The sequence below is a fragment of the Amaranthus tricolor genome, chromosome 7 (genome assembly GCF_026212465.1).
Source record: "Amaranthus tricolor cultivar Red isolate AtriRed21 chromosome 7, ASM2621246v1, whole genome shotgun sequence".
Classification (NCBI taxonomy): domain Eukaryota; kingdom Viridiplantae; phylum Streptophyta; class Magnoliopsida; order Caryophyllales; family Amaranthaceae; genus Amaranthus; species Amaranthus tricolor.
In genome coordinates this window covers 11,481,989-11,490,966 of record NC_080053.1, presented here as the reverse complement: position 1 = coordinate 11,490,966, position 8,978 = coordinate 11,481,989, and the positions used below count along the sequence as shown (strand labels likewise).

The following is an 8,978-nucleotide window of genomic DNA, read 5'->3' as shown; positions in this document are numbered from 1 at the left end:
GTCCTTTAAATAATGATGGATCACCCATTTTATCTTAAATGCAACTCATTAATCATGATTTTGACATAATTGATGAGGTTGTTGCTCATATTAAAATGATAAAGCGATCTTATGTCTTTATTTGATGTCTTTCAAAGTAATTGTATATTATGTTATTATTTTCTTATTTTATTTTATTTTCATTATTTTACACTTTATTGTTATATGTTTTAGAAGTTCGAAATCCGAATTATATTAGCATTACAATCTCTATACTCTCTTTCCTTTTTCAAGTACCACTTAATTTGTTTGAAGTGTTAGAGGGATTAAGTATATAGACCTCTATTTCATTTGAATCCACAAAAGATTCAATTTGGCTTTACTTGTGCTCATGTATTTGCATGGGTCACCACCATTATGCATCATACCTTCAACGAGACTAACAAAGGAGAAAAAATTGCTGCACAATTGGCCAAATAACTTAATTTACTTATGTCTATGGGCAAATTCATTCAAAAATTACCCATATTTATCAAATTTTCATTGCATTTTTGCTTCATCTATTCAACAAATATTGCTTAGAGATTTCTTTTATATTTATCCCTTTCTTACAAAAAGTACACGATGACACAACATTCCCATGGACTTGAACATCTTACAAGAGCATAAATAATCCATTGAAGCCTCATACTTATATGGGAAATTTGCAAACAAATACCTTTTAAAACCCATTTTTTGTAAATAAACACCTTTTATAATTTTTTTTTGTAAAAAAAAGACCTTTTAAGAGACTTTTTTAAAAAAAACACCATAAATCAGTTTTCGGTGACTTTTGTCAACTTTCCGGCGTTGACTATGCCATTTGAGCTCAAAAGTCAACGCCGGAAAGTTGACAAATGGCATTGTCAACGCCGGAAAGTTGACAAAGTCACCGGAAACTGATTTAAGGTGTTTTGTTTTAAAAAAAGTCTCTTAAAAGGTTTTTTTTACAAAAAAAATTATAAAAGGTATTTCTTTACAAAAAAGGGGTTTTAAAAGGTGTTTCTTTGTAAATTTCCCTACTTATATTATAAACATTACCCCTATAATTGTCATTTACTTGGATATGTTCCACTCATCTCTCAAATCCATACTATTCACTCTACAACCAAAACTTGCTAATTTTAATTCTAAAATATATAGAAAATTAGTGGAGGTAAATAAAGATATATTTTTCTCCAAGTTATATGGAGATAACAGTGTAGGCATGTTGTTCATTGAATCACTTTTTTGTTTATTTTATTCAAGTCTTTAAACATCCAAAAAACTCAAATCTTAGATAAATCTCCACAAAGTCAAATGTGAATTTGTGAAGAAAATATTCTCAATTTCAAATATTTGAGTGCTTCTAAATATGCCACTTAAAAACAACTCCCTAAAGTATAATGGTATCCACATTTCTTACAGTTCAAGATCTCTATCTATATACTAAAATGTTGAAATTTTCAGAAAATATATAAATTTTAAAGTCAACTAGTGGTGCTCTAACATTTTAAAGCTACCCACATGTCTTTTCATTATCTTGTAACTTCTAGTTGTTCCTATATTGACCTTAGAATCATCAACTATAAACTTCATATGGGCAGATGTAAGTGCTCTAGTCACTAGTGTTTGCCAATTGATACATACTTTTTGGAATGAGAAATAATGTGTAGAATTTTACAAATATATAAATTTTTAATGCACCTTGCATGCTCTTAGAGCAACCTTAGCCCTGTTCCCCACGTCTAGTTAGATCATTGTTAAATCTAGTTTATTGCAATAATTATATCTCAAATAAATATAATTTGTTTCTTTAGTTTTCTTTTATGTTCCCATTCCCTCCGTAAATCCACACATATAAGCATATGCTTTGTAAAACTGTACTTTTAATATCTGCATAACGAACAACAAAAAATATATATGTCAGTATTAATAAAATAAGTACACAATTCAAATCAAAAAGTACTATTAGTTATAATAGGCATACACATATTTTTTACTCTATTAGAATATATTACACATGATAAAGTTTTTTAGAATGATTTTTAAAGGCATACATAATAATGACAATTAGAACAAACATTTTCTTAAAGGTCGAAACAAATGTTTTAAAATTTTCACATCTTGTATATGTAGCAAATTAAACATCTTGAGTTCTATTTTTAAGGTACACATTATTATAATAATAATAATATACATAATAAATCTATACCTATTTGATAATCATTCTAGAGTGCACATATTAGTTTACTACCTCCGTATACACTTGATGATTTGCACATGCAACTATGAAAGGAAACTATCCATAATTTATAGTATATATAATATTATGTATTATGTGTGAGATATTATATATATTGTTTAAGTTTCGACTCTATTTTATCATCATGAATGTATAATGTGCCATTTTATAGATATTATGTATATTTTTACTATCAGACTATCAGTATCTAAAATTTCAAAAATATACCTTGACTTTAAAAGCTGGAGATATCAAAGTTTATCAAATCAAGAAACTAGTCTCTTTATCAATATTTGACAAAGTTTAAAATCATCAAAATAAGTAAATTGTATCATAAAAACGGGACTTTTACAATTGTAGTAAGGCCTTATCAAACTTATAACTGAGAGTGACATTTTTTCATACAATATGTCACTTCAGATGCAAGTATTTCGAACGGATATCCTACACCACCTAAATCATGTGAGGTCAAAGTAAACACTTAAAAGAATGAATATCAACTCAAAATCCATTACATATGCAGATTTTAAATCACCTCAAATGCTTGAAATGCAAAAGCAAAACATGGACATAAGAGCTTGTTTCCTGTCCTTTTTACATTTCCACTTGCTTTATAAGGCAAACCTATTCTTATGAGTTGAGTGCTGCAAACGACCTTCTGAGATCAACAATAATGTCAGTCATATTTACTATCATGAACACAGTGGCATGAAGGACACATATAATATGCGTTTATGACCGACAAGTTCAAGGACACAGTGGCGAAGTTCAGTTCATTGCCGAATTTTATGCATCTTCACTTTCTTTCTTAGCCTCTCCGGTCTTTCTTCTTCCAAAATCTTGGTGTTGTGATTGGTGTGACTTGAGTGCACATTTGATGAGGTGCATTCATGTGTGACTCTTGGGATGGAATTTCATAAGTATGTCATGAATGGGTGTATTAAGTTGAGTCTTGATGATTGTGGTTTATAATGGTGATTAAAAGTATGGATTAATGAGGTAATGAAGTATGAGTTATTCATGGGAGTTATGGGACTTAATGAAGAAGTGCAAAGGTTTAACTCTTGATACTCCTAGAATGCTGTTTTTGACTCTTCATGTACTTGGAGATGTTTCATTATCATTTATTCATAGGTTTAATGTACTTAATGTTATTTAGTGAGATCTCTCCTATAAATAGAGAGCTCTTATTCACATTACAATAATCCACAAAATACACCCCAAGCCAAACACTAGCCTATATCTCTTCTCTATTGTAATTCTCCATATTTGAAAGTTCTTTGAACTTCTTTTGATAATATAAGAGATATTACACACCGGAGGACGTAGCCATAGTTTGGTGAACCTCGTTAAATCTTTGTGTCGTTTTATTGCTTTATTTTCTCCTATAAACATCGATATTATTGATTGCGTAATTTGTTTGTCACAAAACCTCATACACTCGATCTTGGTAATATTGGAGTTTGGAAACACATTGTTCAAACTCTAATATATCTTCGTTTTCACTTGGCAAGTTCTTCCTCGTCCTCTCGTTTAGCTATTTTGGCACTGCTTTACAACAAATCACATTAAATTAGAGCAGAAATATAAGGATGAAATAAGCAACGGATTAACAAAACTTATATTTGTTTGGACTTATAACTGAGATGCAAGCAACTACTCATTTTTGAATAAAAGCACAAGGTCAAGAATGTTGCTTGTAAGTTCCAGATGGCAACAGACCATACAAACACAGCAAGCTAAACTATAGTAAATAAAATATGCCACAAAAACTTACTTGAAGCCAGACCACAATGGTGGAACTAGTTTTCTTTGATCTCATAATTGTAACGAAAAATACAATTTATTGAGAAACTAGAAAATACGTTTTCCGTGATACGAAAAATACAATCAAACTGCTATACCTAAGCCAACAGCACGCCAGTACTCTAATCAGAAGCCACTCCACCCTACGTGGGGTGTAATGTACGCAACTTTACCCTGATAATAACAAAGAGATTGTTTCAGATTCAACATTAGTTGCAAATATCATTGGCAACTTCACATAAATAAGAAGCGTAATGATTTTATGGGCCATTTAGTATAGTTAAATATAATTTGAAATTAAAGAATTTTAAATCTTTGGCTCTATCGAGAATGGTAAGCTCTTCGAGCCTAAGCCACTAAACTTCTTATAAAATCCTTCGTAAAATTAGAGTTCACACATAGAGCATAGTGAAAAATGATAGTACAATTAAACAACTGATGAAATATTTTGATAAAAACTCAACAAAGATCAACACAACAGATAAAAAGGGGAGCAAAATTACCCAAACATGTTCCGAATATTGGATCTATAATCACACTCATCATCTGAAAGTGCTTCTCCAGCCTTTTGTACTTTCTTATGGTGGTTTTTGTTAGCACTATTAGAAGACAAATGAATACTTTTATCAGACTCTTGCTTCTTAATTAGCTTTTTCTGTATATTGGCCTGAACAGAACTTTGTTTGAAAAGGTTGTCCTGATAAGAATAAATTAGCACTTGTGAGAACAAATTTTTAAATTTCAAATAACCAAGATATTTACAACAAGAAGTAACCAGTCGTTTATAAAAGCTATCACTTGCAGTTTAAAAACCTCCTCTTTTCCTTTCTTCAGTACATTGCCCTCGCTTCTGTTTTTGGGGTCTCTATTATGCTCTGAAACATTACTATTACAAGAAGCCTGCGGCTTTAATGAAGGTCTTTGACCATTAGACATAAAATTCTTTGGAGCAGAAGGTACTTTGTCTCCCACAGGACCAACACTCAACTTTTTCATCAAACAAACTGGATCCCTTTTATTAGCCAAAGATAATGGCTTTTCAGATGGCAAGTTTTTGGAAATAGCAGGTCGAACAGGTGCAATGCCAGACATAAGCGATGGCTGTTGAGTGGGCTCGCACCGTACACCATATTTTAACTTCTGAGGAGCAGTGCACGTATTAGACACTCGTTTATTCTTGAGCGGCTTCTTGTTTTCTCCGAATTGTATTCGATTCGGCCTGGCTGGCTGGATGGGTTATTTCCCTGTTCTGGAACATGGAAAGATCTTTCATCTAGAAGACTAGTAACTGTACTTTGTATGATAATAAGAAAAAGCATTGCATTTACGAGACTTGGTTAACAAAAAAATGATTGCCGTGAATAGGAAACAAACCTGTTTTAGTACCTATGGCGGGTTTTGGAATCTCTGCGTCAGCTGACAATAAAAAAGAGTAATCTCTAATGTTCTTCAGTATCTGTGCTTTCGTTTCAGCCTGCTACCATCACAGTTTACTAAGATACACATCTTCCAGCCAGCTTATACAAGAACCAAAAGAAAGCATACATTCAAGCTTTAAGGTCTAACCCGGGTCTAGGAATGAGGGTCACTCATTCCATCAATTTGTCCATCAGAAGAAACCATGACCTTTTTTGGCTGCAAAAGCGAGAAACAACGTGAAACTACACGAACATATTGAAGCAAAGAAGCAAACCCTTCTATGTCTACTCTATCAGATTAAGTCCAACACTTAAATTGACGAATTAAATGATACAACTTAAATGGAAAGTCTTCACTGAAGAATCAGGCACTTGCATCTTGCTTGTATGAACAATCAAAAAAAAAAACAAAACAATTACACAACAACCAACAAATTATGCAATGTTTCGGTTTCATCTACTGTCACATCTTTCGGGACAAGGCTCAAAAAAACTTATCCCCAAGATGAAGCAGTTTCAATAATAAAATGGGTTGGATCAAGCTTTAATAAAGCTAGATACTTTACAAATTAAGATCGTAAATCAATGTTGTATTCTTAGGCTGCTTAATAAGAAAATAGTACTATTTCATAAACAATCATTTTAGATGTCTCTGTCATAAACATACAGAAAACAGCTATAACATCCATGATGTCGCTATAAATGGTATTTGACATATCAACAAACATGGTTCTTTAGTTCAACCTAAAAATTGGAGAAGGTGCAGTTTAACACAATATTCACACACATCATTTTCAGAAGTAGATGATTTTGAAGCTAAACGCGGAGTCTCTAACAATATTTTGGTATCCTGAATAGCTCTGTCAGAAATTACTGGCATAGACGGACCAGAAAATGTTTCAAAACTGCTAAGACACAAAGCAGTGCATAGCCAACCATCGGTATAGCAGTAGCAGATTTTCTTCTTCCTTTTAATCTCACAGCAGTAAGTAACAGAACATTAAACATACTATTTTAAAATGGGTTTCAAGCTCTTATCAGGCGAGACACAATTACTAATACCATTTTCCTGCCTCAGCTTGGATCTGAGTTGTTCTTTCAGTTTTTGCCGATAGCTCAGCACTTTCAAAGCTTCTTCAGATAATGCTGCTTCTTCTATTTCATCTTGTTCATCCTCATATCCATCCTCCTCCTCATCTACATATTCATCTTCTAAGTGATCCTCATAATCACCCAAACCTCCACCAATCTAACAAATTAAAAGGTAAGAGTGAGTTTAATGAAATTCCTTCCCATCAGATATTACAAGCATGATAATGGCAACTATTTCATATTACTCATTATAATGACTAACTTACGCTTCATTCCTACCAAAAAGTGACTATGATGGTAATGGTTGGATAAATTCAATTATCAAAAAAAAAAAAAAAAAAAAAAAACATCTAATGCTAATGGTTGGATAATTCAATTATCAAAAACAGAACATCCATACAAACCAAACATTAGATATGAAGAAATTATATCCCAAGCCCTAATGGTTAAGATATACAACCCAATATGGGAGAAGACGAACTATCTAAGATGGACCTTCCCCCAAGTGCTAATGGGGAGATAAAGTTATTGGATATGAAGAAATTATATCCCAAAGAAATTTCTGGCAATTACTAATGATAAGTAGACATGGAAACAATAATTAGAGCACTTTAGGGGTTAATATTTACGTGAAAGAGAAATTATATTATTGTTGGAACAATTTAATTGGGTACAATGAAAGTAACTATTTCTAAAAGATCACACATTACATTTACTCGGCATACCTCTTTATTACTCGGCATCACTAGAGAACTTGCACGAAGTAGAACAAGTGTTTGATCCTCAAAAAACATAGCAATTTATCTTTACATTAGCAACATATCAATGATCACTGGTAAAAAAAAAAAATAAATCAATATCCTCGACTTAATTAGTACTATTACATCAATTTTAGAACAAAAATTAAGCGTTTATTATTTTATTGTGTTTTCAAACAAATTAGATAAATACGCCGATTCAAAGTAATGTAAAAATTATGAACGCCTTGAGAAAAAACTAACAAAAACCACAAATACCTCTATCAATCGATAAAAAATATCAGGAAGCTTGATCTTAGAGCGATGCGGTAACAATTGAAGAAATCGCGAAATGTGAATGCGAAATTTGAATACGAAATTCTAATTTGGGAAAAGGTGAAATTTGAACCGAAGGTGGTATAGATTTGATAGGGATGGAAATCAAACATACAAGTAGAAACAATAGAAGAGACTAGAGTAGTCTGAAAGCAGTGAACTGGGTCGTTGGAGAAACAAAGCTGTACATTTGGGAGGGAAAGTGCAAACATAGAAGGAAAATTTGAAAAAAATAAGATTATCTAACAACTTTATTCAAAAAAAACTTCCTTCAAACTTTATTCTTAAAATAAGCATCCTTGCCTCCGAAGCTAGGCTTGGTGTATACTCGCACTTACTAACAGCAAGTATAATGAAATGGTCAAAATTTTAGTCAAAGTTTATTTCAGTATTACTAACAACGACCTATTGTTTGACTGGTCAAACATAATGTCGCTGTTAGTAACAGCGAAATAAACTTTGACCAGGTTTGACTTTTTTTATATTTTTGTATGATTTAAACTAACTGTTGTAAAATTGAAAAATAGCCGTTATGAAGTTGAAAATAGCCGTTGTTATTATGTTCTATAAATAACTCCATCATCACCCTACTTCATTGTATCCAAACTCTATCATTCTTATTCTAGTTAATCGATTTTGAAGGTAACATAAAGTATTATGTTAGTATTATTCTCAATTTATAAATGTTAATATTATTTTTGAATGTTTACTTATGTTACTATATCATATGTGTTCCGTAGATGTCACAGGAGCATTCTATTGAAGAGCTTTGTGATTGTAGTTATGAAGTTGAGATTAATACAGATTGGAGCGCTGTCGATCCTGGCCGTGATATTGTTGCTTGTCCTTTCTATTTGGATGAAGGATTCGGATGCACGTACTTTAGGTGGGTTGCTCCGAAGGCTACCAAATCGCTTGAAAAATAAAAACAAGAGCTTAAAGATGAGGTATTGAATCTCAAGAGACAAATAGATGATATGGAACATAGGAAAAAACAGATTGAAAGAATTATGAGAAAGTTGAAGAAGCAATATAGTTAACGGCGGTGGTTTAACTTAACGAATGAACTATGTAATTTGATATGGATTCGTTGAACATGAATGAAATTGTGTTGAATTTTCGAGAGCATTTTCCCATTTGAATATGATTGTCTATTTGTTTTTGATTAAATTTATACTGCATTGTAACAGGCTCAAATTTCTTAATCTTAATCTTCTGATTAATTATTCCAAAATTTCTTTTCGAATTCCTAATCCTTTGGTTATCTAATTCAAATCACCTTTAATTCCTAAACCTTATTCCGATTTTTGTAATTTCTTCCAAATATTAAACTTAAAAATATATATA

General features: G+C 31.8%; 1 long non-coding RNA gene across 2 annotated transcripts; it reads right to left on the bottom strand.

The window, feature by feature from the left end:
- Positions 1-4,083: 4,083 nt before the first annotated feature.
- On the bottom strand, positions 4,084-6,780 carry LOC130818727 (uncharacterized). Of its 2 annotated transcripts, XR_009043975.1 has the most exons (5): positions 6,529-6,780; positions 5,615-5,683; positions 5,423-5,522; positions 4,552-5,297; positions 4,084-4,222 (listed from the first exon to the last, which is right to left on the bottom strand). It is a non-coding gene; the product is annotated as an uncharacterized LOC130818727 (long non-coding RNA). The 2 variants fall into 2 exon arrangements; XR_009043973.1 differs by having other exon boundaries at positions 5,423-5,683.
- Positions 6,781-8,978: the final 2,198 nt, after the last annotated feature.